This window comes from Equus przewalskii, chromosome 14 (genome assembly GCF_037783145.1).
Source record: "Equus przewalskii isolate Varuska chromosome 14, EquPr2, whole genome shotgun sequence".
NCBI lineage: Eukaryota > Metazoa > Chordata > Mammalia > Perissodactyla > Equidae > Equus > Equus przewalskii.
The window spans coordinates 49,927,325-49,953,720 of NC_091844.1; the positions used below are offsets into that span (position 1 = coordinate 49,927,325).

General features: G+C 41.3%; 1 long non-coding RNA gene across 1 annotated transcript; it reads left to right on the top strand.

Moving 5' to 3' along the window:
- Positions 1-19,477: 19,477 nt before the first annotated feature.
- LOC139075563 (uncharacterized) lies at positions 19,478-23,920 on the top strand. The gene is made up of 2 exons (XR_011526091.1): positions 19,478-19,654; positions 22,136-23,920. It is a non-coding gene; the product is annotated as an uncharacterized lncRNA (long non-coding RNA).
- The last annotated feature ends 2,476 nt before the right edge of the window (positions 23,921-26,396 follow it).

Below are 26,396 nucleotides of genomic sequence, written 5' to 3' on the forward strand. Positions count from 1 at the left end.
ATTATTAAGAAGGAGTTTGAAAACTCTAAGGTATTTCCTCAAGAAGAGAATAACCTTTAATTTAAGTGTATTTTTGTTCATTCCTAAAAGAGCCCATTTGTATGAGGACATTAAGACCATTGCATGGGCAGCGCCCTTTTCTCTGCCATAGCCATTTCATAAATGAAGCAATATTAGGGCAGAAGTGCCCTTAGACCTGGGTGGCTAGGTCCCTGCCCCAGACCCACACTGTAGAGGCCCCGCTCTGGCTCCCCTTTAGCTGTGCCCCACCCACAGCTAAGGAGTCCAGGAGCCCACAAGGCCAAGGGGACAAGACTGCCCAATCCTACACTGAACATTCTGATACTTGGGGCTCCAAAATCTCCTGTCGAAACACTCAGGGTCTGCTTTGTCCCCACCATGGTGAAACACAGCCCCAGTGTGCCCACCACAAGGCCTGAAGATTACTATCTGCAGTATGCTGATGAAGCTCAGAGATGCAGGCTGGGGTGGCCTCATGAATGCTGGAGGGAATCAGGATGGGAAGAGCACATTTCCTGTACCCACTCTAGGTCCTTCTGCTGGCTGGGCTACAAATTAAATTCACATGAGACAGAATAACAGGAGAAAATCAAACAAAGCTTTATAACATGTATACATGGGAGAGACTGATAAAAACTGAGTAACTTGCCAAAACGGCAGAGGCTCTCACCTTAAATACCATCCTCAGCTAAAAACACAGGAGGATGTTGGGGGTGGGGTGAGTCAGTTATGGGAGATTACCAGGAAAGCTCAGTAAACAAGAGTAAAGTATTATGCAGATTTGTCCTTGCCTTGTGCATTGATAAGCATTTCTAGAGGTAAGGTCATCCCCCTTCTTCCTGGTACAGAGAGGGAGACACCTTTACAGATGGAGATTTCCTTTACAAATGTAAATGTCTCTTAACAAAGGGTAACTTCTACTTCTCAGAGTTTCTCTCATGTCTGCAGTTTTTTAAAAGTAACCAGCCCAAAATAATCCTCATGCCAAAGAGACATATCTCGCGTGGGATGGCCAATTCCAGTCCCCCCCAGAAGAAAAGGGAGGAGCTGAGGGTCAGAAAAAACAATCCTGAAATTCACATGGAGCCACAAAAAAACCCTGAATAACTAAAGCAACGCTGAGAAAGAAGAACAAAGCTGGAAGCATCACATTCCCTGATTTCAAACTATATTACAAAGCTATAGTAATCAAAACAGTATGGTATTTGTATAAAAACCAACATATAGACCAATGGAGCAGGATTGAGAACGCAGAAATAAACCTATGCATATATGGTCAACTAATATTTGACAAAGAAACCAAGAATAAATCAATGGAGAAAAGATAGTCTCTTCAATAAACAGTGCTAGAAAAAATTGGATATTCATGTACAAAAGAATGAAACTAGAATCCTATCATTTTCTTCTTCTTCTTTTTTTTTTTTGGTGAGGAAGATTGTCCCTGAGCTAACATCTATGCCAGTCTTCATCTATTTTGTATGTAGGATGCCACCACAGCATGGCTTGATGAGCAGTATGTAGCTTTGCACCCAGAATCCAAATCCACAAACCCCAGGCTGCCAAAGCAGAGCAAGCGAACTTAACCACTATGCCATCAGGCCAACCCCTAGCCCCTATCTGACACTACTCATAAAAATTAACTCAAAATAAATTAAAGGCTTGAATGTAAGAGTTGGAACCATAAAACTCCTAGAAGAAAACAAAGAAAAAGCTCCTTGACATTGGTCTTGGCAATGATTTTTTGGATATGACACCTAAAGGACAAATAACAAAAGCAAAAACAAACAAGTAGGACTACATCAAACTAAAAAGCTTCTGCACAGCAAAAAAAAAAAATAATAATAATAATGACAAACAACAAAATGAAAAGGCAACCTATGGAATGGGAGAAAATATTTGCAAACAATATATCTGATAAGGGGTTAATATCCAAAATATAAAAAGAACTCACACAACTCAATCATAAAAAAGCAATCCAACTGAAAAACGGGCAAAAGACCTGAATAGATATTTTCCAAAGAAGGCATATAAATGACCAAGAGGTACATGAAAACATGCTCAACACCACTAACCATCAGGGAAATACAAATCAAAACCACAATGAGGTATCACCTCTCACTTGTTAGAATAGCTATTCTCAAAAAGACAAGAGATAAGTGCTGGCAAGGATGTGGAAAAAAGGGAAGCCTTTTCACTGTTGGTAGGAATGTAAGTTGGTATAGCCACTATGGAAAACAGAACAGATTTTCATCAAAAAATTAAAAATAGAACTATCATATGACCCAGCAATCCCACTCCTGGGTGTACATCCAAGGAAAGGAAATCATTATCTCATACAGGTATCTGCACCCCCATGTCCATTACAGCATTACTTATAATAGCCAAGATGTAAGTGATATCCAAGACAACCCAATTGATGAATGAATGGATAAGGACGTACAATGGAATATTATTCAGCCATAAAAAATGAAATCCTGTCATTTGTGACAACATGGGTGAACCTCGAAGGCATTATGCTAAGCAAAATAAATCATACAGCAAGACAAACACTGTATGATCTCACTTATATGTGGAATCTAAAAAAACCAAACTCATAGAAACAGAACCAATTGGGTAGAGAGACATGGAGAGTGCGGAGTAGGGGGAAAAGAGTGAAGCTGGTCCAGAGGTACAAACCTCCACTTATAAGATAAATAAATTTTGCAGATATAACATACGGCATAGTGACTACAGTTATCAATACCACCTTATATATTTGACAGTTGCTGAGAGAGCATATCTTAAAAGTTCTCATTACAAGAAAAAAATTGTAACTATGTTAGGCAATGTATGCGTTAACTAAACTCATTTAGTAATCATTTCACCAGATATACTTCTGTTAAATCACCATGTTGTACATCTGAATCTTACCATATTAGAAGTTAATTCAATCTCAGTAAAGCTGGAGGAAAAAGAAAAACATTATCCAACATTACATGGCTGGCAAGTAGTGGAGCCAGGATTCCCTCATTCATCCATTCTTTCATTCAATGGTTATTAAGCTCCTAGTGTGTGCTGGGTATTACATCAGACTCCATGCATACAGATGGGAACACAATAGCCAAGGCAGCTGCTGCTCAGGTGGAGCTTGCCTTCTGATGGGGAAGACAGATAACAAACAACTAAGACAAGAAAGAAGCAACATAATGACAGATTGGGACAGTGCTATAAATAAATGAATACAGGATATAGTCAGAAGGATTCTGGAAGAGAGTGGGTGTTATCTGAGACAGGATGGTCAAGGATCTGTCTAGCTGCAAGTACAGCTCTTTCCATAACCACTTCCACCCCTCCAGTATGTCTCGGAAGTTTACATGGCAACCAATCTGGCTCCATGTGTTCAACAACTTCTTCAAGTCTAGCAAATGTTTGCAAAGCTTACCATTGCCAATGACTCCAGAATCTTTTCCTAAGATGCTGTAGAATTTACAAAGTGCTTCTCACTTTTAACAGGATAAAAAGGAGATCTGTTTCTGTATTGATACATAACCAGAGAGGAAGGATCGTAAGAAAATTCATTATTAATGTACGCTTTGCTGACTGTGGATTAATTAGTGACTGTAATCTGTAGGCTGCACGTGTGTGCAGGAGTGTCCCCCACATGATGTGATTTGAAGCAAGTTAAAACTCACTCTCCTCTCTCCCTCATCACTACCCCCTTCTCCCGGCCCCCACCAAATCCAGAAGGTCATTCCCACAAGTGTCCTGCAATACCTGAAATCCTCACCCTAGCAATCAAACATGTTATGGTGGCAAGAACAAGGAACACGTCCAAAGATGTGGCCTGAAGTTTAAACCTTTCGCTAGTTTTATGATCTTGAGGAATCCACTTACTGTCTAGGATTTTCAATTTCTGCAACTATAAATTGGAGGAAATGCCCTATTTCTGGAAAGGATATGAGCTAGAGTGTGTGAAAATGTCAAAAGACTACTCAAAAATCATGAATATTGGTCCAGTTGAAATGCCAAGTTTACTTGGAGAAGGTATCTAACTCAGCGTGATTTAATTAGCTGGGCTCCTGCCACCCCTTATTGCTCTACTCTAGAGAACAGGACACACAAGGGCTTGTCTGATACAGGAGGGGGATTCAGGGTGCTGGGGAGACAGGGTAGACTCGTGAAATGAGAGCTTACTGTGCAGCACGAGAGCCCTGGAGACAGTGAGTTAACCAAACTCAAGGCCTTCATACATCTCAGTGAGTTAACCCAACTCAAGACATCCTTGAGGGGAACAAATGGCAAGAAAGAAAGTGTTGAAGAGCAACCCAGTCCACATCACATGACTCCGATTCCTCCAGTGCCTGGGCACAGGCCAGAAGACCACCACAGCCCAGCTGGGCCCCCATGTGAGAGTCACTCACAGAGGACCAACCAGGAAGGCATGATTATCAACAGAAATCAATACTTAGTAAAACTTGGCTGTAATTTCCAATGCACAACTCTGTACTCTCTCTGCCAACATTGTTCAAGGGTGAGGGCAAAGTCGTCTTTCCAGAATACAATGACTGTAAGAGTTTGACCATCCCAGACCCATGAAGAGAAATAAATCCATAGGAAAACGGAGGGTATAAACTATAATGGTAAGCACAGAGACAATATATATGAGTCAATGTAATCAACTACTGACTCTTTTAAAAACAACTAGCTTTAATTGCTTAAAAATAAATACCAAGGAGGCGGCCCAGTGGCATAGTGGTGAAGTTGGCATGCTCTGCTCTTGTGGCCCAAGGTTCACAGTTTCAGATCCCAGGTGTGGACCTAGCACCGCTTGTCAAGCCATGCTATGGTGGCATCCCACATAAAATAGAGGAAGATTGATCCAGATGTTAGCTCGGCAACAATCTTCCTCAAGCAAAAAGAAGATTGGCAACAGATGTTAGCTCAGGGCCAATCTTACTCACAAAAAAAAGAATACCAAGACGGTCAAACTGTACAGGGTATTAAATCCTTGTGCTTTGGATAGGAAAAGAGATAAAATAACTTTAGATGGAGAAAAAATTTTAGTTAAGAATGCATGCTAAAAATAAAAGGGCAATCTGAATAGAAACCCAACAAAATAAAAATGCAAATATAACTTTTAGCTTCTAAAAGCTAAAACTATAGGGCTTTTAGGTAAAACATAGAACATTATCTTTATGACCTTAGGGTTGGGCAAGATCTCCTACTCAGGACCGTAACAGAACTAAAATCATAAAAAAAAATGATAAACTGGACTTGATCAAAATTAAATATTTCTGCTCATCAAAAGACACATTTAGAAAATTAAAAGGCAAGCCAAAGGCTGGGAAAAAATATTCTCAATACATATATCTCACAAAGGATTCATATCTGGAATACATAAAGAACTCTTACAAATGAACAATAAAAAGATAAAGCAATCCAACAAATAAGAGGACAAACACATATACCATAAGCCCCAGCCACTCCACTCCAAGATATTTACACGAGAAATTCTTTTTAAATATTCGCAAAAAGATATGTACATAGCAGCCTTATTCACAAAAATCAAAAATATTTCCAAACCCAAACGTCCATTAAAAGGTGACTGGATCAATAAATTTTGGCCTCTTTAAACTATGGGACATTACTCAGGCATAGCAATGAATGAAACTACTGATGCATACCACACACTGACGAATTTCAAAAAACATTGCATGAAGAGAATGAAGCCAGACACAAAAGAGTAAATACTATATGATTCCACTTATATAAAGTTCAAAAACAGGCAAAACTAATGCATGATGATAGAAGTCCAAAAGCGGTTGTCTCGGGGTGGGGCATTGACTGGAAAGGAGAACTTTCTATGGTGATGGAAGTAGTATATGTTTTGTGTGGTGGTTACACAGATGTAAGCAATTATCAAACCTAGCAAACTGAACACTTAAGATCTGTGCATTTCCTTATATGTAAATTATACCTCAATTTATTTTTTTACAATCCACAAAAGAAGTCTGATTGTGTTCCTGTAGTAACAATTAGAAAATATAGTAGAGGAGGAAAAAACTCATCCCAATAGCCATGAAACCTATAAAGTACATAGGAGTAAACACAGCAGAGGAAGTGCAAGACGCTCTCAAAGAAAATTATAAAACGTTGAGAGTAGACCTAAATGAAGATAAATGATCTTTTGTAAAAATATTCACCCTCAAATGAATGAATAAATTCAATACAATTCCAATGAAATTCCCAACTTCATTTCACAGGTAGAAATCCACGGAACTTTCGAAATCAATTTGGCAATACCAAGTAAAGATGCACGTATAAATCTTAGAATTTCCACTTCTAGGAATACGTTCCAAGAAAAAGTGTTATCTTATGCACAAAAAGACAAGTACAAGAATGACCATTGTACCATTCTTTACAAAACACCAGTAAATACATAGGTTGCTTTAATTATTTCTGATTGCTGAATTGTTTCTTTGTAGCTGGAGAACTGGTCTGCATGACGTTGATTCTTAGGAATTTAATGACAAATCCTTTGTGGACTAATTTCAGAGCCAATTTTTTAAAAATAATTTTTTATTCAAAATAATATGCATTCTGTGTTCGTTCGTTACCTCTTTACCTTTCTTCCTGGATTTAATTGCTTCCTCCCAGATTCATTTCACTTCTAGCTGGAATACATCCTTCAGGAATTCTTTCAAAGGGAATCCTCGGTAGTAATTACTATGAAACATTGTATGCCCCAAAATATCTTCATTTCAACCTCACATTAAATAATAATTTTGCTCATTATACAATTCTAGTTCTACTGTCCTTTCTTCTCTTTGAAGATATTAATTCACTGCTTTCCCATACCTAGTGTAGTTGATTACATATGATTATATAAAGTATGATTATAATCTGATTTTCTTGTTCCTTTTGACTAATAGGTCTTTTATCTTTGAAAGATTTTAAAATTTCCTGATTTTCTTTGATATCCTTTAATGTCACTATGGAACATCTCTGTGCTAGGCCATCTCTCCTGTTCAGCACTCTCAGCGTCCTTTCATTTCAGGATCTTTTCTCTTATTCTGTGATTCTGCTGAGGGAAATTTATACTTCTACTTCAATCCTCCATCTCTCTCAGCTTGACATCTCTTCATCCTCTTTCGATGCCTTCTGAGAAAACTCCTTGTTCCAATATTTCAGTCTACTAATATGTTCTTTGGCTCTATCCATTCTCATATGCAGCACATCCACTGAGTTCTTTATTTCTGTAATCATATTTAGGTACCTAATATTTTCAATTGGTTCTTCTTCCAATTTGCTCCTCCCTGCTTTATTTTTTCAATATTTTCCTTTCTAAGGATAATCACTATGCTTTTTTTTTAAATTATTGTTCATACTGTTTCCTCTGGTTTAGTTTATTTCTTTTGTTAAATTTCTTTCACAGAACTTTTACTCCTCTCACGCCCATTTTTTCTTGTAAGCTCATCTTTTCTTCCCTTAAGACTACCAACTGTTTTGCAAATAATATCTACCTGGGAGAGATATAACAACTTAGGCTTTGCTTGTTCTCCAGGTGAGTTAAAGGAGGATAGTCTTCAAGGTAGAAAGTCTCAGAGGTTACAAGCTGAATCCCACCCTGCCACCACCACGCATTCCCCTGGCCTCTAGGGAACATCAATCACTTCATCTCCAGGCACATTCTCATAAGCAGACAGCCTCTGGTCTAAGTGCCTGGACCACTAGATGGAAGGAGAAAGCAAGATAAGGGAATGCTCAGGGGGCATACAGGTGTTGCGGTTACTGGCTTCTTACTTTGGCTCTGGAGCTGCCCTCACATTACCCCGCCACTTCTGCCTGGGACTGCTGCTTTCCTGCCCATAAAGGCAGGCAATGGGTCACCAGACTAATGTAGGAAAGAGAAAGGACACATTAGAAATCTCTCTGCCAGCCAATCCCCTGGATGTCCCTGGCCTTCTTCCTCTCCAGTCTCTCATTCCTCCCACTCTGGCAGCCACACACATTCATCTCCCTGGGGTTCTCACAGTTTTTGCATTAATGAAAATTGTTGAGACCCACCAATCTTTTTTTCCTGTGACATCTACATTGTTTGGTTCAGAGAAGAAAATCAACACCTTGCCAAGACTGAGCCATGTGGGACTCCAGGAATATTAAGGCCATAAAACAAAAACTTTGTCAAGAGAAATTTTTTAAATACGCTGTAAGACAAGGGTACTGATGACTGAGTGCAGAGCTAGAGCACAGGCCAGCCCCTAGCTCAGGCTACACAGCTTTCCTGATCATCCTCAAACCAAAGAGAGAATTTCAGAATCAATCTAATTTAACCAAAGCTCACCAGGGGTACTAGGGAGCAAATACTTGCCTACTTTCAAAAATTGCTCAAAGGCAGTAACTCCTGAGAGGACTGAATAGACAGTGACAAAAATATATCCCACAGGACATAGTCCCTGCCCTTGTCTAATTCATCTTTTCCATCAAACTTCCGTAGCTATCTGTTCCTTTCCCTCCTGATATCAAATCTTTGTCTATTCTAATTTTCTTTATTCTGTTCCAATAAAAAGATATAGCCAATGACTAGGATAAAGAGTCTTTCATGGGCTCTCATATTAGAAAGGCTACAATCTCGTTCCTTCAATGAATTCTAAGTAAACACTAATTACTCTGAGATTGAGCAAGACACTCCCCATGGCTCAATTATGGAAATTCAGTTACAGAAGACAGAATTGAGTGCCTCTTCTCTGCCAAAGGCAACTCAGTATTTGCATAGTGTCCTATGGAAAACTGGGAAAGGAAGCCATGACTTGAGCCTCATGGACATTTGCCTTACTAGAGACATTTTCTCCTGATAAAACAGTATCGATTTAAAAGCCAAATCACTTCTGGATAAAATGGCTGAAGAGTCCCATATACAAGGCCCTTTGAGTAAGCATGAAACAAAAGTGCTGTCATTATTAACAATGAGATTGAAAATAAATCTTTAACTTAGTGAGTATCACAAGACTTCTCCCAAGCCCATCAACTGTAAAACAGGGACACAAGACCATCATCACAGGTTGTTGTGACAATTCAAGACAACTAAGGATGTCCTGACCAATGATATAGCTTCCAGCATTGATGAGCATTTCCTATTTCTCCTCCTTTCTATGATTCTGGACCTAAGTAGACCCACATGCAGACACGCAGACATACCACACCACCCTCTCAGCCTTTAGCTCTATCCTCCTCTCTATTCCCAACCTGTGGTTCTCTGAATAAAAGAAGCATCTGCTAAGACTCTATCCACCTGCCAAAGAAAGTTAAAATTAGAAAAAAGTAGACAATGACAAATCAAGATTCTTTAGTCTCTCCTTTCTTCTCCTTCCAAAGAAACATTAAACCTCAACCTTTTTTCCCCCATCACTACTAAAACAGGAGAAGGTCTTGGAGAAAACCGGCCCATCCTCCAACAAGTTAGATATTATCTCCCATTTTACAGAAGAAGAAACTGAGGCCCCTAGAAGTTAAACGATTTTCCAAATAGACCACAAGCACATGGCAACAGGTGAACTAGAATGCGGGTTTCTGTCCTTCCTAAAACAGTATTCTCCCCATTCCTCCACACTGGAGGTTTTTAACTAGATGCTCAAGTATTCTCAACTCTTCATAGTCTATGCAAAGAGTTGGGAGGACACTGGTATTCTTCAAATCTCATCAACCATTTTACTTCACATCAAAAAATCTCTGTGTCATTGTGGTGGGTTTCAACCACCTATGGTGGACTTTCTGCCACCCTTTGTTAATGGGCTATTCACCAGGCCAATACACGGTCACCATCTAGTGGTGAAAGCTACTAACTGCAGGCTATGCAGCACATTTTAGATTTTTTTCTGCACCCTCTTTACACTGTTCCCTTGCCCACATCCCACCTGTACCATTATTTCCAGCAAACTTCCAGAAATAATTTACAAAGGAAATAAGTACTTTCCAATTATATGAAACAAAGTAATTTTAAAATTATTTTGAGGTTTAGGCATTTACTAAATCAATACACTTAGATTCATATAAAGGTAAAGACCTACCCTGCCAGCAGACTGTTCTTAGCAGCCTAGAGCTTGACACGCAAGAGACATCAAGACAACACTAGATATGAACTACATGACAGATAATTGTAGACAACCGCAATTTGAGGTAAATTCTAGACTCTTCTCCACTAAAGGAGCTCTATGATCTTAGCAACTTCCTGAGAATCCAGCTCCTTAAGCAAAAACAGCTACTTCTAAAAAGGAGGTGAATTCTGATTCTACTCTCAAACAAGGACTTATTGGACACCTACTATAGGCTTAAAAATAATAATATGAAGTAGGTTGGATTCAACAGTCCTCTAGCAATCTTGCTTTTCTCTCGGGGGAACACTCACTGTTCCATAGAGTCTATCTTCATATTAAACAAGTATGTTTTAAATGCCAAATTCTATAATCTTTTTCAGCCCTAGACATCATGAGATTCTCTGCAGCCTTTAGCACCACTGATCAAGTGCTCTTCCTAAGACTCACTCCCTCTTTAGTCCCTTGGTCTGTGCTCTCTGGTTGGATGCCTACCTCTCTGATCACGCCTCTAGTTCTTAGGCCCTTCTTGCCTCCCAAGGTATGTATCCCCCAAAGATCTAGCTTGGACCTCCGTCTCTTTTCATTCCTTTCACTTTATCTTGACAATCTATCACATTTGTGGCTTCAACTATCATGTCTACATCTTCATCCCTGATTTTTCTTCTAAGCTCTAGTTTCACATTTTTAGCTGCCTCCTGGATCTCTCCCACTGGAATTTCAAACCCAACATGTCTAAATCAAAGATCAAGCAACTTCCCCTCCACACTCCTCTTTATTCACCATTTCAATCAATCAGAGTCCATACTCTGCTGCTACTTTAACTCTTTCCTTTCCCAGTGCACTCTCACCTAACCAGTTCCAGGGACAGTCAGTTCTGCATCTGCATTGATCTCTCACCATCCCTTTCTCCCCTCTCTCCCCAAGGCCACTGCTCTGATTCAGGCCCTCGTTCTCTTCTACTCTGACCAACTATTATTGGTTCTACGTCTATTCGTTGAGAACCTATTATGAACAGGCATTTCCTAAGCACTGGGAATATAGCAGGGACCAAGGAGACAGCAGCCTTGCTCTGATGGGGTTTATATGCTATTGAAGGGAAAGAGAAAACAAACCAATATGAGGAATGAGGAAAGGCATAAGGAAAAACTTCAACCTTCTCATCCTTGTCTCTGTGATTCAACAAGATCTCTATCATCATCTCAAATCTTTAGTTTCCTAGTTATTCTGCTCTACTCATTGTAAGTGACCTGTAACGAAACTCAAAAAAATTCAGTTCTACAAAGTTGATGGCAAAAAGGGGAAAAGTAAAAGTCTAAATTATTTCCCCAAACCTGAAACTCTTGCTTAACTTTAAAATCATTTTCACAAATTATCAACTTCTAAACTTCTGAGGGTGGATGAAGTTAATTAGGCAAAAAATTGTACATACGCCTTGTCATAGCAAAAACTGAAACAATTGGCTTCTGTTATTAGGAGGCAAATTAGCAGTGTGTGCCCATTTTGATTATTTAGTTGGAAACAAAGTCTAAATTATGTTTATTGTCCTTACTGGAAGGTATTAACCTATCACATTGACGATTATTGAGCTTAAAATGCAATCAACAAGACTTGTGTTTGTTCATATTCTCAGTCTTAATTGCTGGGTTTTGCCTTATATACTTGAGTGATCGATTTATTAATTCTTTCTGTCATTTAACAAACATTTAGAGAATGCCTACCATGTGCCAGACATGGTGCTGCTTTCCAGGGTAGAGAAATACAACTTTCTGAATGTCCTCCAGAAATGTGCCGTCGAGCATGATGAGGATTTGCGAAATAGTGAGAGAGATCAGAGTTATAATAGAAACTCAGACCAAGTTCTGTGGGAAAAGGATGGTTAGGAGTCAAGTAAAGCTTCACCCAAAGGCAATACTTAGGGTGGGTCTTGAGGGATGAGTGCTTTTCAGTCAAGATGGAGAAGGATATTTCAGACAGAAGGAAAAACTATGTACTCAGCAGTGTGACCCAGAGGGACATTATCTACCGTGGAATCTGCCAACACATGATGTAAGAGTCTCAACTTTAGATACCAGTGGGGGAATAACCCAGCTATCAAATTCGAACAGAAATACCAATATAATACTACACTTGCACAACATTGGCAGATATTACCTAGTTTCTCACGTTAGCTTATTTGACATGTACTCAAATGACTCGTGATCATGCAATATGGATAGATATACACATGAATCCACTCCAAAAGCATAAATCGCCGCTAAACTTTCAGCCAGTGACTCTGCCTTTAACCATTTCAGAATTCCCCCAAGACTTTACATTAACACACTATCAGCGTGCCCAGTTTTCCCAAGGCAACCATGAATTTGTTACAGGAAACTTTAGCTCTGCCGGCTGGTTTGTGTTATCTAGCATTTGACTGTTTGTGTTGTTACCACAGCAACAGGTGGACAGTTAAATTTGGCACAGAACATGTGATACTGCTAAAATATTGCTTTATGAAGTACTTTCTGGTACTATTTCCACCGGAAGTGTTAAAGATAATATAATCAGCCACTGTCTCTGAGGAGGAATCAAAACAGAAGAAGACAGAAGAAAATAAGGGGCTGGAGTCCAAAAGGGTTTCAGAGACCACATCGTGCGGTAAGGAATCAATAGCTCTTACTGGAAAAGTCTCTGAGGCAAACAGTGGGTTAAACAATGCTAATAATGCCAATGTGACCTTCACCCCCCCAAAGGAGAGGGTGCTCATGCTTTGCAACCTACTTGACCACGGATCACTTTCTCACCTAGAGGCTCAAGGAACTTCCATGAAACATACATTGAGGAAATGCCAAGTTAGATAATATTATAAGCTTGAAAAAAACTATATTAAGAACCTTAAATGCATATTACTAAGTGAAAGAGCCAGTCTGAAAAGGTTACACACTATTTGATTCGAACTACATGACATTCTGGAAAGGTAAAACCATAAAGACAGTAAAAAGATCAGTGGTTGCCAGGGGTTGGGGGTAGGAAACAATAAACAGGCAAAGCACACGTTTTTAGGGCAGTGAAACTATCTTGTATGATACTATTGAGGGGGATCAGAATTTGCCACCCAAAAATGTGTCTCTTTGGCTTTTTTTTTAAGATTTTATTTTTTTCCTTTTTCTCCCCAAAGCCCCCCGGTACATAGTTGTATATTCTTCATTGTGGGTCCTTCTAGTTGCGGCATGTGGGATGCTGCCTCAGCGTGGTCTGATGAGCAGTGCCATGTCCACGCCCAGGATTCGAACCAACGAAACACTGGGCCACCTGCAGCGGAGCACGCAAACTTAACCACTCAGCCACGGGGCCAGCCCCTCTTTGGCTTATTTTTAAGAACAAAAGACTCAAAAAGAAACTTTGACCTTCCCCCAACTGCCTAAAAGAATTTAAGATAGAAGGCCTATTCCAGGAAGGAGCTAATACCATAAGATAATTATAATATGAAATAAACTACATGTGGTAGACAGAGAAGAATCTAGCAAGGACCATTTAATCAAAATCAGTCTTCTCCATGTCTCATTGTCTTTACAGGGAATAGTCAACATTTTTTTAATCAAATATTTGCTCTTCCATCTCCATGTAATTGCCTTCCTCCTCTTCGAGGTCCCAAACCACTACTCCCCACATCCTCCTTTGTCTTTAGCTGAAGATAGTATTTAAGGTGGTGGCTTCAGCCATTTGGCAAGTTTCTCAGTTTCCCTGGGTTTCTCCCATGTATACGTGTTATTAAACTTTGATTTTCTCCTGTTATTGTCTCATGTCAACTTAAATTCTTAGACCAACCAGAAGGACCTAGAGGGTAGATGAATATTTCTTCCTCCCCTAAATTATAATGGTGGATATATCATGTCGTTATACATTTGTCCAAACCCATGGACTGTACAACATGAACCCTAATGGTAACTATGGATGTTGGGGGACAATGATGTGCTGATGTAGGTTCACTGTAACAAATGTGACACTCTGGTGGGGGGCATTGATAGGGTATGGGAGGCTGTGCATATGTGAGGTCACAGGGTACACGGGAAAACTCTGTACTTTCTGCAAAATTTTGCTATGATGCAGCCTCCCTAAAAAGTAAAAGTCTACTTTTAAAAATTTTATTATGTTCTATGTAGGAAAACTACAAAATCAGAGGAACAGCCTCTCACTGAGCTGTGATCTCCAAGGTCCCTTCTCTGTATGTTGAAAATAGTGCTCCAGGTGAACAATTGTTGACTGAGCCCCATACTAGGCACTGTGGTAGAAACAGGAGAAGCAGAAATCTTGGTCCCCAAGAGTTTGCAATCTGACTGGGAAGCAGGAAAAATGAGAGATAGATATAAAACAACAAGAAAAACATATTTAGCTAATATTTAGTGGGTACACCTCATGTGCCAGTCATGATGGTAGGCGTAGGGATTTAGTGATGAATTGTGGTCCTTCTCTTCATAGGTGGCGAGAAAAATACTGAATAAGCAAAAACACAATTGAGAATGCGTTATGCAGCCTAACAAAGTCAGCTTAACCTCGAATCTGCTTTAGAAGGCTTTTCTGAGGAAGTGACATTGGAACTGAAATATAAGATACCAATCAGTTGAAAATTCAAGGGAACAGTGTTCTAGGCAGAGGAACAGTATGTGTAAAATCCCTGAGGTGGGAACAGCTTTCAGTTCCTGGAACCAAAAGATGCCATTGCAAAGAGGAGAGTGTCCGAGAGGAGAATGGAGAGGTCGCCAGGGCCCAGCATGCAGGGCCTTGAGGACAAGTTAAGGAGTTTATCTGTTATTCCAATGGAAATGGGAAGCCTTTGAAGGGTTTTAGGCAGAGAAGTATCATAATCTGCTTAATGTTTCAACAGCCTAGGACTCTAGGAACCCCTCACTCATTAAGTTTGCCGATTCAGTCACTGATTCATTCTCTGAGAGAATGAATTCCAGAGAAAGAGGGAGCCACTTGCGTTGAAGTTTAAGTGTGACTTCAGCCAAAAGCTCTAGCTGGTCATGAGGGGTGGGGCAGACTTATGAGAAAGCTTACTGTACAACTGAAGAAGCCTCTGTCAGTAGGGCAGTATCTGTATGTGCCAGTCGGGGGGGGGGGGGGGGGTGTAGGTTTTCCATTCACAGAACTTGGTTTGAGCCAGCAGGAGAGAAAGATACTAGTAAAAGGAAGGACAAACTGAAAGGTCACACTCATTCCTTAGCATCAGTGCACGGTTTTCATTCCCGAGCCTCTGCAATGGTAACAGTTTTCTCTGAGAGATATGCTACCACCAGTAGTCACAACTAATGCCTTAGCCAGGAAATAGTCCATAGTCAGCTAAAAGCAAGATAGGTCCCAACTGAATGGAACTCAGTAGAAAGAAACAGGCCATTTGGTACAGGCCTCCCCTCCTCTGCATCTTTTTCTTGATCAGTGCTCAACTAGGATCAGGAGACCCAGTTCTAGACTCTCCTGTCACAATCAGCTGTGTGACCTTGAGTAAGCCACTTCACTTCTCTGAGCCCTTTTCTTCCATCACCTGTAACTAGTGAGAGTTGAACTATATGCTCATGAAGGTCCTTTTCCATTCGAACTTTGATTCCATGATTCTCTCTATCGAAAGCAAGCCCATCCTTGAGACCTCTCACAGCAGCCGTGAGGGGTGGAGAGGGAAGTGGGGAGGAGGCAAAGGAGCGGGGAAGAAGGAAGGTTCTGCATTTTAACAGCTGCTGACTTCACACCAGCCTTGTAACCTGCTGGGTCACTCCCTGGTGACAAGGACTGGGCTTGTTAAAGAGCAGCTCAGGGGCTGTGAGAATCCCCAGAAGCAGACGCATTCTGCCCTGTGCTCCACGCAGCCCGTTTCCTTCCCAACCCTCCAAGCAAGTCCATGATGCACGATTCTACCTCAAACTACCAAGGCGGGAAGAGCCACCCACTGGGGAGGCAGAGAGCTTCCGAGTGCGCCTGCTCGCCAGGAGTCACTGATGATAACCAAAGACTGCAAGATCGGATTGCTTTTGAACATATCCAAAGTTTGGCTTTTACAGATTAAAAAATCTGATTCTATTAGTGATTTTCGAAATGGTTTGTATTCTGACATGATATTCTCATACAAAGCAGTATAAGGGGGGGATAAAAATCAAATCAAGATAAGATTTGCCCTGTTGACAATTGTTGAAACTGCATGATGGGTACATGTGGATTCCTATACTATTCTTTTTTAGTTTCATATCTATTTGAAATTTCGCATATTAAAGTTTTAAAAGTAGAGTGAATTTGGAAACTCTAAAATGTACCCATGTTGCATTTTACAAATATATGTGTAAGTTCCCTGAATAAAACTAGCTGGCTGGAAAGATCAGGGATCAGCAAACTATGGCCTATTGCTTGTTTTTGTAAACAAAGTTTTATTAGAACACAGACATGCTCTTTTTTTTTTTTTTTTTTTTGGAGGAAGATTAGCCCTGAGCTAACTACTGCCAGTCTTCCTCTTTTTGCTGAGGAAGCCTGGCCCTGAGCTAACATCCATGCCCATCTTCCTCTACTTTATATGTGGGACACCTGCCACAGCATGGCTTGCCAAGCGGTGCCATGTCCACACCCGGGATCCGAACCGGCGGACCCCGGGCCGCCGGGAAGCGGAATATGCAAACTTAACTGCTGCGCCACCAGGCCGGCCCCCATGCTCATTTTTTATGTATTGTCTATGGGTGCGTTGGTGCTACAACACCCAAATTGAGTAGTTGCAACAGGGACCATGTGGCCCGCAAAGCCAACCATGTACCGTATGGCCTATACAGAAAAAGTTTGCTGACCCTAATCTACAGATTGTAGGTTAAGCAACCTTTTGCTGGCGTGTACCTTGGAGACTACAAACACCTGATCCCAACTCTAATCCCTCAGACTGAGCCGTGACATTAAATGTCCAACAGGAACAAATAGCTAGTCAGGGCTGTCTGATAGAACTATCCGTGATGACGGAAATGTCTATATCTGCATTTACTTATACAGCAGCCACTAGCCACATGTTATTACTGAGCATCTAAAATGTGTCTAGGGAGACTAAGGAAGTGAATTCTTTATTTAATTTTAATTAATTGAAATGTAAATAGCCACAGATGGCTAGTGACTACCATATTGGACAGCACAGAGCTAGAATTCTGATACCTTACCCAGTGGAGTGCTGGTAAATGTTTAATAACAAGGCAGGTGCATGCACGTATATGTACACGCACACACCTTGATTTGTAAATTTGGCAAATTCACTGATTTCCATGGTGTAAATACTCCCACTGTGGTAGATTTCAAACTACCAAAAGCAGAGTTGAGAAGAGATGCACAGGACAACTCTCATGGGCCAGCACCTGCCAGCTCCAGCACACCAATGGCCAGCCCTCCGTTTTTGGAGCTAAAGCAGACAAGGTAGCAAAGAAGCTCAGATAAGCCAGAGGTGACCAGAGATACAGGATTCATTTGTGGCTCTGAATTAAGGCAGGAAAAGAGAACAAGTACCAAAAGCAAACTTGTCTCAAACACGGGAAGGACAACTAAGGAAGAAAGTGAAACCTAAAAGGACAACGCAGGGAGAAAAGTTAAATGACTACAGAACAGCCTCCTTCCAACCTAGCCTCATCTCTTCTGAGGAACACTCCATGTTGAGGAAGATCCCTTTCCCTAGGTCTGGGACTACTGGTGCCCAAAAAAACCAAAAGTAAACAATGTTACTGACTTCTCAAATCTAGAATGCTAGAAGATTCAAAATAAGTTTAGTGTTAGCAATAGAAATCATCCCAGCAGCAATCCTGCTTCAAACCTACTGCCATGAAAAGAACCAGACTGCAGAGGGAGAGGGGCAGAGGTAACTAGCAAACAGGCAGCCTGCTAAAAGTAATTTGTCACCGACTCAAAATAGAATCAGAGATCTTCTAGGCTGGCAAGGCCTGGACTCCCATTCCTCTGATTCCAGTCATGGAGCATGAAGACTTTTATCCTTAGGGTGCGTTGTCACTGAAGGAGCCACCCACTCGCCTTAGGCACTGTTTTAAGATGGGGAAAGAGTGGGAAGAGAAATTGAGCTGTCTGGCACAGGACACAAGGAGAGCTGGGTAGCAGGGAGGAGAAAAGAACAGGATGAAGCTTATGGAAGTAAAAGGGGCAAGGAGGAAAATGGGGGGACAGGGAATCCTAGAAGTAAGAAGCCAAACTAAACTGAATACAAGCAAATACTGTAGAAGACATCAAAGACCCAGGGCACCAGAAAAGGGTGGAAGGGTAGAAAAGTCAGTGAAGTATTCAATAAATGCTTCCTGAGCTGCATCACCAACCTTGGTGCTGTGCTGCAGAAACAAGGTAAGTAATGCCCAGGCCCGAGCCCCAGGTGCATACTCATGAGGGGGAGAGAGCTGTAAACAGGAAGTTACAATATGGGATGATGGGGTTGACGGGGAAGGGGAAGTTTTGGAAGTAGAACATCTAACCCAGCCCTGGGGAGTCAGGGAATTATTCCTAAAAGAAATGTCATCATCAAGACCAGAATCCGAAGAACACGTGAACAGGAACTAACCAGGAAAGAACAGTCCAGAAAGCCAGAGTGGTATATATCAAGACTTAGGGCCAGAGTATGCCTAGTCCACTGGTGTGGGACCAAACATCCCTGTTAGCCTGGGATGGCCCTAGTTTGTTCTTCTTGTCCAGGTGTATCAATAACTAATTATCAATAAACACACTTTAAAAATGTCCCCGTTTTGGATGATAAGTTATGTGGTCTCTCTATCTTCTGGCAGGACTTGGAAGAAAAAGGAACCTGAAGAGACAAAGACAGAGGCTGGCCCCTGCCCCTCACTTCCCACCTCCCTGCTTTCTGCTGCAAAAGGAATCTATGCGGAGTCCCGGGGGCCTGGCAATAGAGCAAGTGTGTTCTGGAAGGGTAGACCAGCAGAATGATGAGTGGCAAGCCGAATTAAGGGCAGGTCCTGCCAGTCCAGGGAAACAAATGGGAAAAGTCAGACTGAAGGAAAAGAAGAGTGTTTCTGAATGCCCCAATGGACTGGAGCTGACAAACCCCGGGAAGTGATTTAAAAGTGCCTCCAGGTAAAACCAGAGAGAAACTTAACTACTATCACCAGTTAGCATAGAATTTTGACCTTTCATCTAAATTATTTGGAGCAAATGTACAGGGGAATTTAATTTTAGAAAACGGGCAAAGAGAGTCAGAGCTAGACTTCCTCCTCCAACACACACAGCACAGGTGGAGAAGCCCGGGGGGAGCTGAAGTTCCCCAAATGCTCGGTTGCCATCACAACGGAAGAGAATATAACCTCTTTGTTACCAGGGCAGGCAATTATGTGAGTGTTCCTGGAAACCTAAGCCCTTTTGTGAGTTAGAGATGATGGAACAATAACGAAAGAAAGACAATCCTTTTATCACCAGAAAATAAGTGTTAGTTTTCAGACAACACTTCCGCATCTCGATGCCTGGGTGATGTTTTTCAGTGACCAACACAGGACTTAGGAAAAGACGTCGTGTCATGCTGTTCAAGGTCACTAAGATCTGGCCTTGCCCCCAGGTGTCAGGTGGGTAGAGCTGACCTGGAGACTGAGGTAGGATGTTTGAGGTACGCAGTACTGTCCTGGATCATTGGTTCCAGGTAATTCTGTCTGTCAGCCAGACAGGGAGTCAGGGAATCTTGCCTTACCATCTTTGTTTGCCTTCTTACTGAACCCTCTGTGGCATCTCCTCTCCCATCCCAGTTTCCCCATTCCTACTTGTTCTTTTATTTCAGTTCAGTGGAGTTCCCAAACTACCCCCAGAATCACTGGGAAAGCGACCAGTATTACTCTTCATCAGTGGCTGGTCCCACCAGTAGCCATCATTGTACTAGACTCTACTAGTCTTGACCTGTCCTGCCTTCATGGGCACCCACATTTCCATTAAGGGAGAGACTCGGGCAGTTGGGTGTCCTTTACCAAGAAACCTTACTTAGCCAAAATATTCAAGGAGGGAGAACTGCTCATTCCAGTCAATCTTATTCTCTAGTAAACAAAGGATTCAAGACCAGGGCCAGAATTTCAGTAGGCTGTGGTACAAAGGGGAGATATGAGAGAGACCTTCATTGCCTACTGTTTATACCTGAAACCCGTGGACTCTTAAAATATCAAAAACAAGTACTTTGGAAATCATCTATCTCAGCCTATTCATTTTATAGATAAATTGAGGCCTAAAGAGATTATTACCCAAATCCACATAATTCATTATAACAAAAGGATGTGTTACAATAGGAATGCCATATGTGACAGGCAGAGACAGGCCCACTTTGAGCTGCATCTGATGACCAGCAGGCTTTCTTCTTGATAAGAGAACATGCATAGTTTGATAAATAGTTATTGGTCAAAAGTCTAACATGTGGTCCCCAGTATGCAGTCAAGAAGGGAGGCATAGAGGCTGGCATTCAGATGGAAAGGCACCCAGATGGAGAGATCCATTTATCCCAGGATCTCTTAGAATTACTCTATTTGGGTCAAGGTTATATTTTCTGCAGGGCTGGAAGACTTGCGAGAAAAAACAATTGGTCCTGGCCACTTATTCTTGGTTAGTCCAAGAAAAGGACAAAATTATCCTTTTTATCCATAGCAAGTAAAGTGTGGCCAGTAAAATCAGCAATTAGATGGACTTCAAGCAACAGCAAACATTCAGAATTTGCTGCACTTTGGAATATCAACTGGGATGACTACTAGATATGAGAGGAAAATGGAAAATTAGGAATAGAACACTAAAAGGAAAAACAATAGGGTTGTTTTCTAGATTTTACTGAGACTTCATACCTGTAACTCTCTGAAGTGGGAACCAGGCTCATTTTTCTGGTTAAAAATGCCTGTTTATACTCAAGTGCCCTGTAGACATATCATCCCAAGTGTCGTCATGGCCAATAGCAAGACTGTTGAAGTAAAACCTATAAAACCATGACTTGACCCAGAGGACTCCTCAGAGAGAGGTCACAGTTAAAGAGACATAGTCCAGTAAACCAAAACATATTTTCAAAATAACTTTGCTTGTGTTTATCAAATACTGTGAATGGAGGTACATCTCATAAGGTTCCTTTCCTTCCCCATCCACTTTCCTCACACCTGCAGTTCACAGAATGCGTCTCTAATCCAAACCTTTCAAAGAAAACTCTTCCCCCAGCTCCATCCCAAGCCTCTTGTTTCCCTCATCACTTTCCCCCTCCATCCAACTATGTTGCAAAAGTCTAGAAAACCTCCCCAGCAGAGACAGAACACTGCTTCAACAAAGGCAGAGAAGACATTAAGCCAGCCTTCCCTCTCCCTCCATCTTGAGCAGATTAGATGAAGAAATGGCTGGACTCTCATTTATGAATAAGTTTAACCCCTCGTGAGTAAGACATGGGTAGATCTACTAAACATTTAAAATAAGCTATTAAAGGATAATTTTTCTTCAAGGTAAAGCATGACTCGTACAAAGAGACACATCTGTATGAATAATTTTATTTTACTTATTAGTTAATGAGGGAACCCGTAAGATGTTATAACACATAAAAAGGAAAATCAAGAGCAGACACATACACAGGCAATCAGGAATGCTGATATCATGCAAGTTCAAAGAATGAAAGATGCACAGCCCAAGAAAATCAGATAATCCAGAAAGAGGCACTATATAACATCTGGTAATCCATTGAAGGGACTCTGCAATCATTTCTTCCGGGCAAGGTCTAGCATTTCCACATTGACAAGGGCCCTGCTGTCCCTGCTAGTGCCTACCTGCTGGCATTCACCCAATTCCTGTGCCAAAATGGCCAATCCAGATGTGGAAAGAGCTATCGCTCATCTTGGCGGAACTCACTGGCACCCTGAATACTCTTTAGTCCCACCACACTATCCTATAGAGCAGGAAGAATCCCACTCCCTGAACTTCATGCGTATTTTGCTAAATAAACCTGAGAGGATGCCTTTTACCTCTAATGCTATACGGTGGTCTTGGTGACATAAGCCACCTTATTTTTAGCCCTGTCTTCCTAACATCCAGGTATTATTCCACAGGGACTAGACTGGAGGATGGCGTGAGTGTTTACCGCTAGCTACATTCAAGATCAGCACTCCATTTCATCAGGAAGACTCTCACCCTGGCTAACACGACCCATTCTCATTTCTCCCCTCTCCCTCTCCCCTCCCCCTTCTGCCTCTCTCCTCCCTCCCACTCCCCTCCCCCAACACAGTTTTTTCCCAGATGCTCCATGGTCCCCCATGCAAACAGATTATCGGCAGGTACAACCCACCATTCCTTAAGACTCAACTAAATCCTGAGGTAAGAACCTCAGCTAAAAGCCCTGAAGCTAAAAGCCCTTCTACTTAGAAGTGTCTTCCTGGGGAAGGAGGGTGGCGTGCAATGTTGTGGAGAGCTCAGTCTTCGGCCTCAGAAAGATCAGAATTTTAATCCCAGATGTGTCATTATCTATAAAATTAGATTAATAACGTCAACTTTTTAGGGTTGAGGATAAAAATGAAATAGTGTATGTAAAATACACTGCAAAGATATCTATTATTTTTATTTTTCATTATCCTGTTGGTCACTCTAAGGGCTGGTAGCTACCCTGGCTTTGCTCCCATCAATATTATTTATCAGTTGCATTCTGCATCTCATCTCCATAAAAGGCCTCTCATCTCCCCTCCCATGTGGTTCATCTGTATGTTTCCTATCTCCCCTTGCTCCAGGCTTAATGTCTCCCACTTTACTCGCTGATGAAAGCGTGCACCCAGTTCTGATGCTCTGACAGCTATACTGTATACCTGCACTGACACTAGCCCTCAGCAGTTATGCATCTATAAAAAGAAAGGCTGCCCCATCCCATTTTACCCAAGGCCCCTGGCATCCAGTACCTGAGCCATTGAAATTGCTTTGGTTTTGAATAGAAGTTTGTCAAAATCTTCATAAAGGGCTCATATGCAATTCCATTATCAAGAGGCATGTCCAGAAATGACAATGGTAATGAAAAATATTGACTAGAGCAGCAAAGCTCAATTTTTTAGCAGTCAAAATTACACCTTTTCATTAAACTGAGGCCCCAGAGAGCAAAAAAAAAAAGATAATTAAGCAGACTTATGATGAAAAGTTACAGATAACTTCTTCCTGTTCAAGGTAACCAGAAGTGCAGACACTCAGAGAAGGAAGCATGTTGTGCAGAAGTCTAGGGGAATGGCCTCCAGGGGCATTTAAATTGTCATCTCTTCCCACAGCAGCTTCTTCCTCCCTAGTCCTCAGAGGCAGTCTCTGAGTCAATGTCAGTAGCATGCGACATCTCTGACCTCCTGGAGAGATGCAGGGAGCTCAACAGCAACAAATAGACCCCGTAGAAGAAACTCCAGAAGGCAATGTCCAGACTCGCACAGCATACCACTAGCCTTTGCTCAAAATCCACCAGGGGTTGGCTGTTGCCTACTGTATCAAGCCCTAACTACTCAGCTTGGCACCCAAGGTCGTCTTCAGACCAGCACAGGCCTGCTTTCCCCATCTGTGCTCCACTTCTCCCCCTACCCACTCCCATGCTGGTTAATCAACTCCTTCCCCACACTGTGCCCCGACCACTTCACCTTTGTTCATGCTGTGCCCACAATCACCTTTTCCAACCCTCACTCATGCCTTGATTCTCCAAACTCTCATCACACTGATGTCTATATTTGTTCAAGGTCTGTTACTATCCTCTCCTTAATTAGACTGTGCATTCATCAAAAAAAGGGATGGGAATGTTTACATTTCTGTATACCCATAGTCCCTACCACAAGGCTGGATTCATAATAAGTTTTCAATAAATGTCACTGAACAGTTAACTCTCTTCTAGGTAAACAGAGCTGAACGTAAATGAGCATATTTTATGTCAAAGGTGAAGGGAAAACAAGGGAAAAGAATTCATGTTTGATGAATTCTAACTAGAAACTACACTGTGCTTCCCACGTTATCTTATGAATTCCTTGCAACGTCTATGAAATTGTGCTATCCCATTTTACAGATTAAAAAAAAAATTCCAGAGACATTAAGCAACTCTGCCAAGGGTAGGACAATTTGTAAATGACAGAGCACAATTCATATTCACCTCAATCTAACTCCAAAGCATGTGCTCATTCCAAGAATTTTTATCATCATCGTCACCATAGCCATTCTCATCTGCAGTAGCACTGAGCCATTTAACTACAGAGAGACCTTTAATGGGTGCTCTCTGCATCTTTTCAGGCTACAGACCTTAGGTAGACAATAGAAGACAGGAACCTATCCGTGACAAGGAAAAATTTTTACACTTCCCTTGACCACTTTCCAGAAGAGTCCACCAAACAAGCAAGGAGCATATGTTCCAAAAGGCCCCCACCCACATATTGATTCTTCTCCCATCTTTGACCAATTCACTGACGGGAGCAATGGTGAAGACTTGGGTCATCTGAATACACAAAAAACTCAAAGGTAGTTCAAGAAAAGGAAAATTAGGAAAGTCCTTACTCCGCCACATCCTAGTTGTGTGTCCCTGGATAAGTCTCTTCACTTCTTTGAGCTTTAGTTTCCTCATCAGTGACAGGATCCTTTGAGACTCCACAAGATGATGTGACACTAAGTGCTATAAAAATGTTGAAAGTAAAGATCCTAAATTCTCACATTAAAGTATAGATTTGACCTTACCTCTTTTGGAGAAGATATTTAACCAAATAAAGTGATTTCTGAAGAAGAATAATTTTATTTATTTATTTATTTATTTTTGAGGAAGATTAGTCCTGAGCTAACATCTGCTGCCAATTCTCCTCTTTTTCCTGAGGAAGACTGGCCCTGAGCTAACATCTGTGCCCATCTTCCTCTACTTTATACGTGGGACGCCTACCACAGCATGGCTTGCCCAGCAGTACCACGTCTGCACCCAGGATCCAAACTGGTGAACCCTGGGCCACCAAAGCCAAACGTGCACACTTAACCACTGTACCACCGGGCCAGCCCCCTGAAGACGAATAATTTTAAAAGGACAAAATTGCACCTCTTGCACAAATACAAAATATAAAATAAATATATGTCAAATATTTTATTTTAACTCAAGTAGTGAGATAATTAGTACAATGTTAGAATCAATTTAAAGGAGAATTCAAAGAATACACTACGTATACACAATAAGGAATGCTGAATTTACGAATAGATGTAGTCAATATCCACATGGCAATAATCAGTTGCATTCCATGGGAAAAATTTTGTTTGCATTTCTACTGACAAGAATCATTTGTGTTATACTTAGCGTTCTACAACTTAAAGATTAAATAACAGCTCAAAGACAATGGGAGTAGGTCACTATAGAATCAGATAATCCAGATGGATATGCTAGACAACACCTAGGATTCCATACGACATCCAGTAATTTTCTCTTCCATTGCAAAATCTTTCACAATTTTTCCTTACATGGTTAACACGTATCCCATCTTGCCAAGATCCTGTCCCACGGGAGAAGCAAGAAAACAATGACAGAGTCAACAATGAAGAAGGGAAGAGTAATCTGAACGGTTAGAGGTCCATAAACCAGACCTTGCTTCCCTGACCTTATAGGACATCCCCTGTTTAGTGAGCTTACCTCAGCATATCCCGATGAGAGCCCACCCTGGGTGAGTGCTCAAGCAGCATTCCATGCCTTAACCCAGCATTCTCTCTGAAGGAGGTCCTCAGGAATGATTTAGGATTAGGTGCCTGCTATGTAATAAGTCAGTGTTGCCAAGGAAGCAAGACCCTCAATATCACCTGGGAGCCTGTAAGAATGCAGACTTCCAGGCCACATGTTTGACCTCCTGAATCACAATCTGCATTTTTAACATGATACCCACATGATTTGTATGAAAATGAAAGTTTGAGAAGCAGCGGTTTGAGTAATCATATCTCTATAACCGATTATCTGTGTCACCTTGATCAAGTCAATTCACTTCTCTAGGCCTCAGTTTCCTCATCTGTAAAATAAGAAGGCCAGGTCAGTGGTCTTAGAGGTCCCCTCCTGGTCTCTGAATACTCCTTACAGAGGTTTTTTTCTGATGTCAAGCTCCAAGTTAATGCCATGCCAGCAACTTGTGGAGCTGGGGTCATACAGAGATTTAGCGAAGTCTTGCTTACATTTTCCTCTTCTTGACCTTCTTTGGAGAAGATAAATTGACACAGTGACCATAAAGATATTATCCCTCATTCTGGGGCACCAATGATGTGCCCAGTTTCCCCGATAACCAAATAAATAAGAAATCTTACCATCTGCTTTCAAGTCAGGATTTTCCACAGTTTTGCTCCCTGATTGAGTGTATT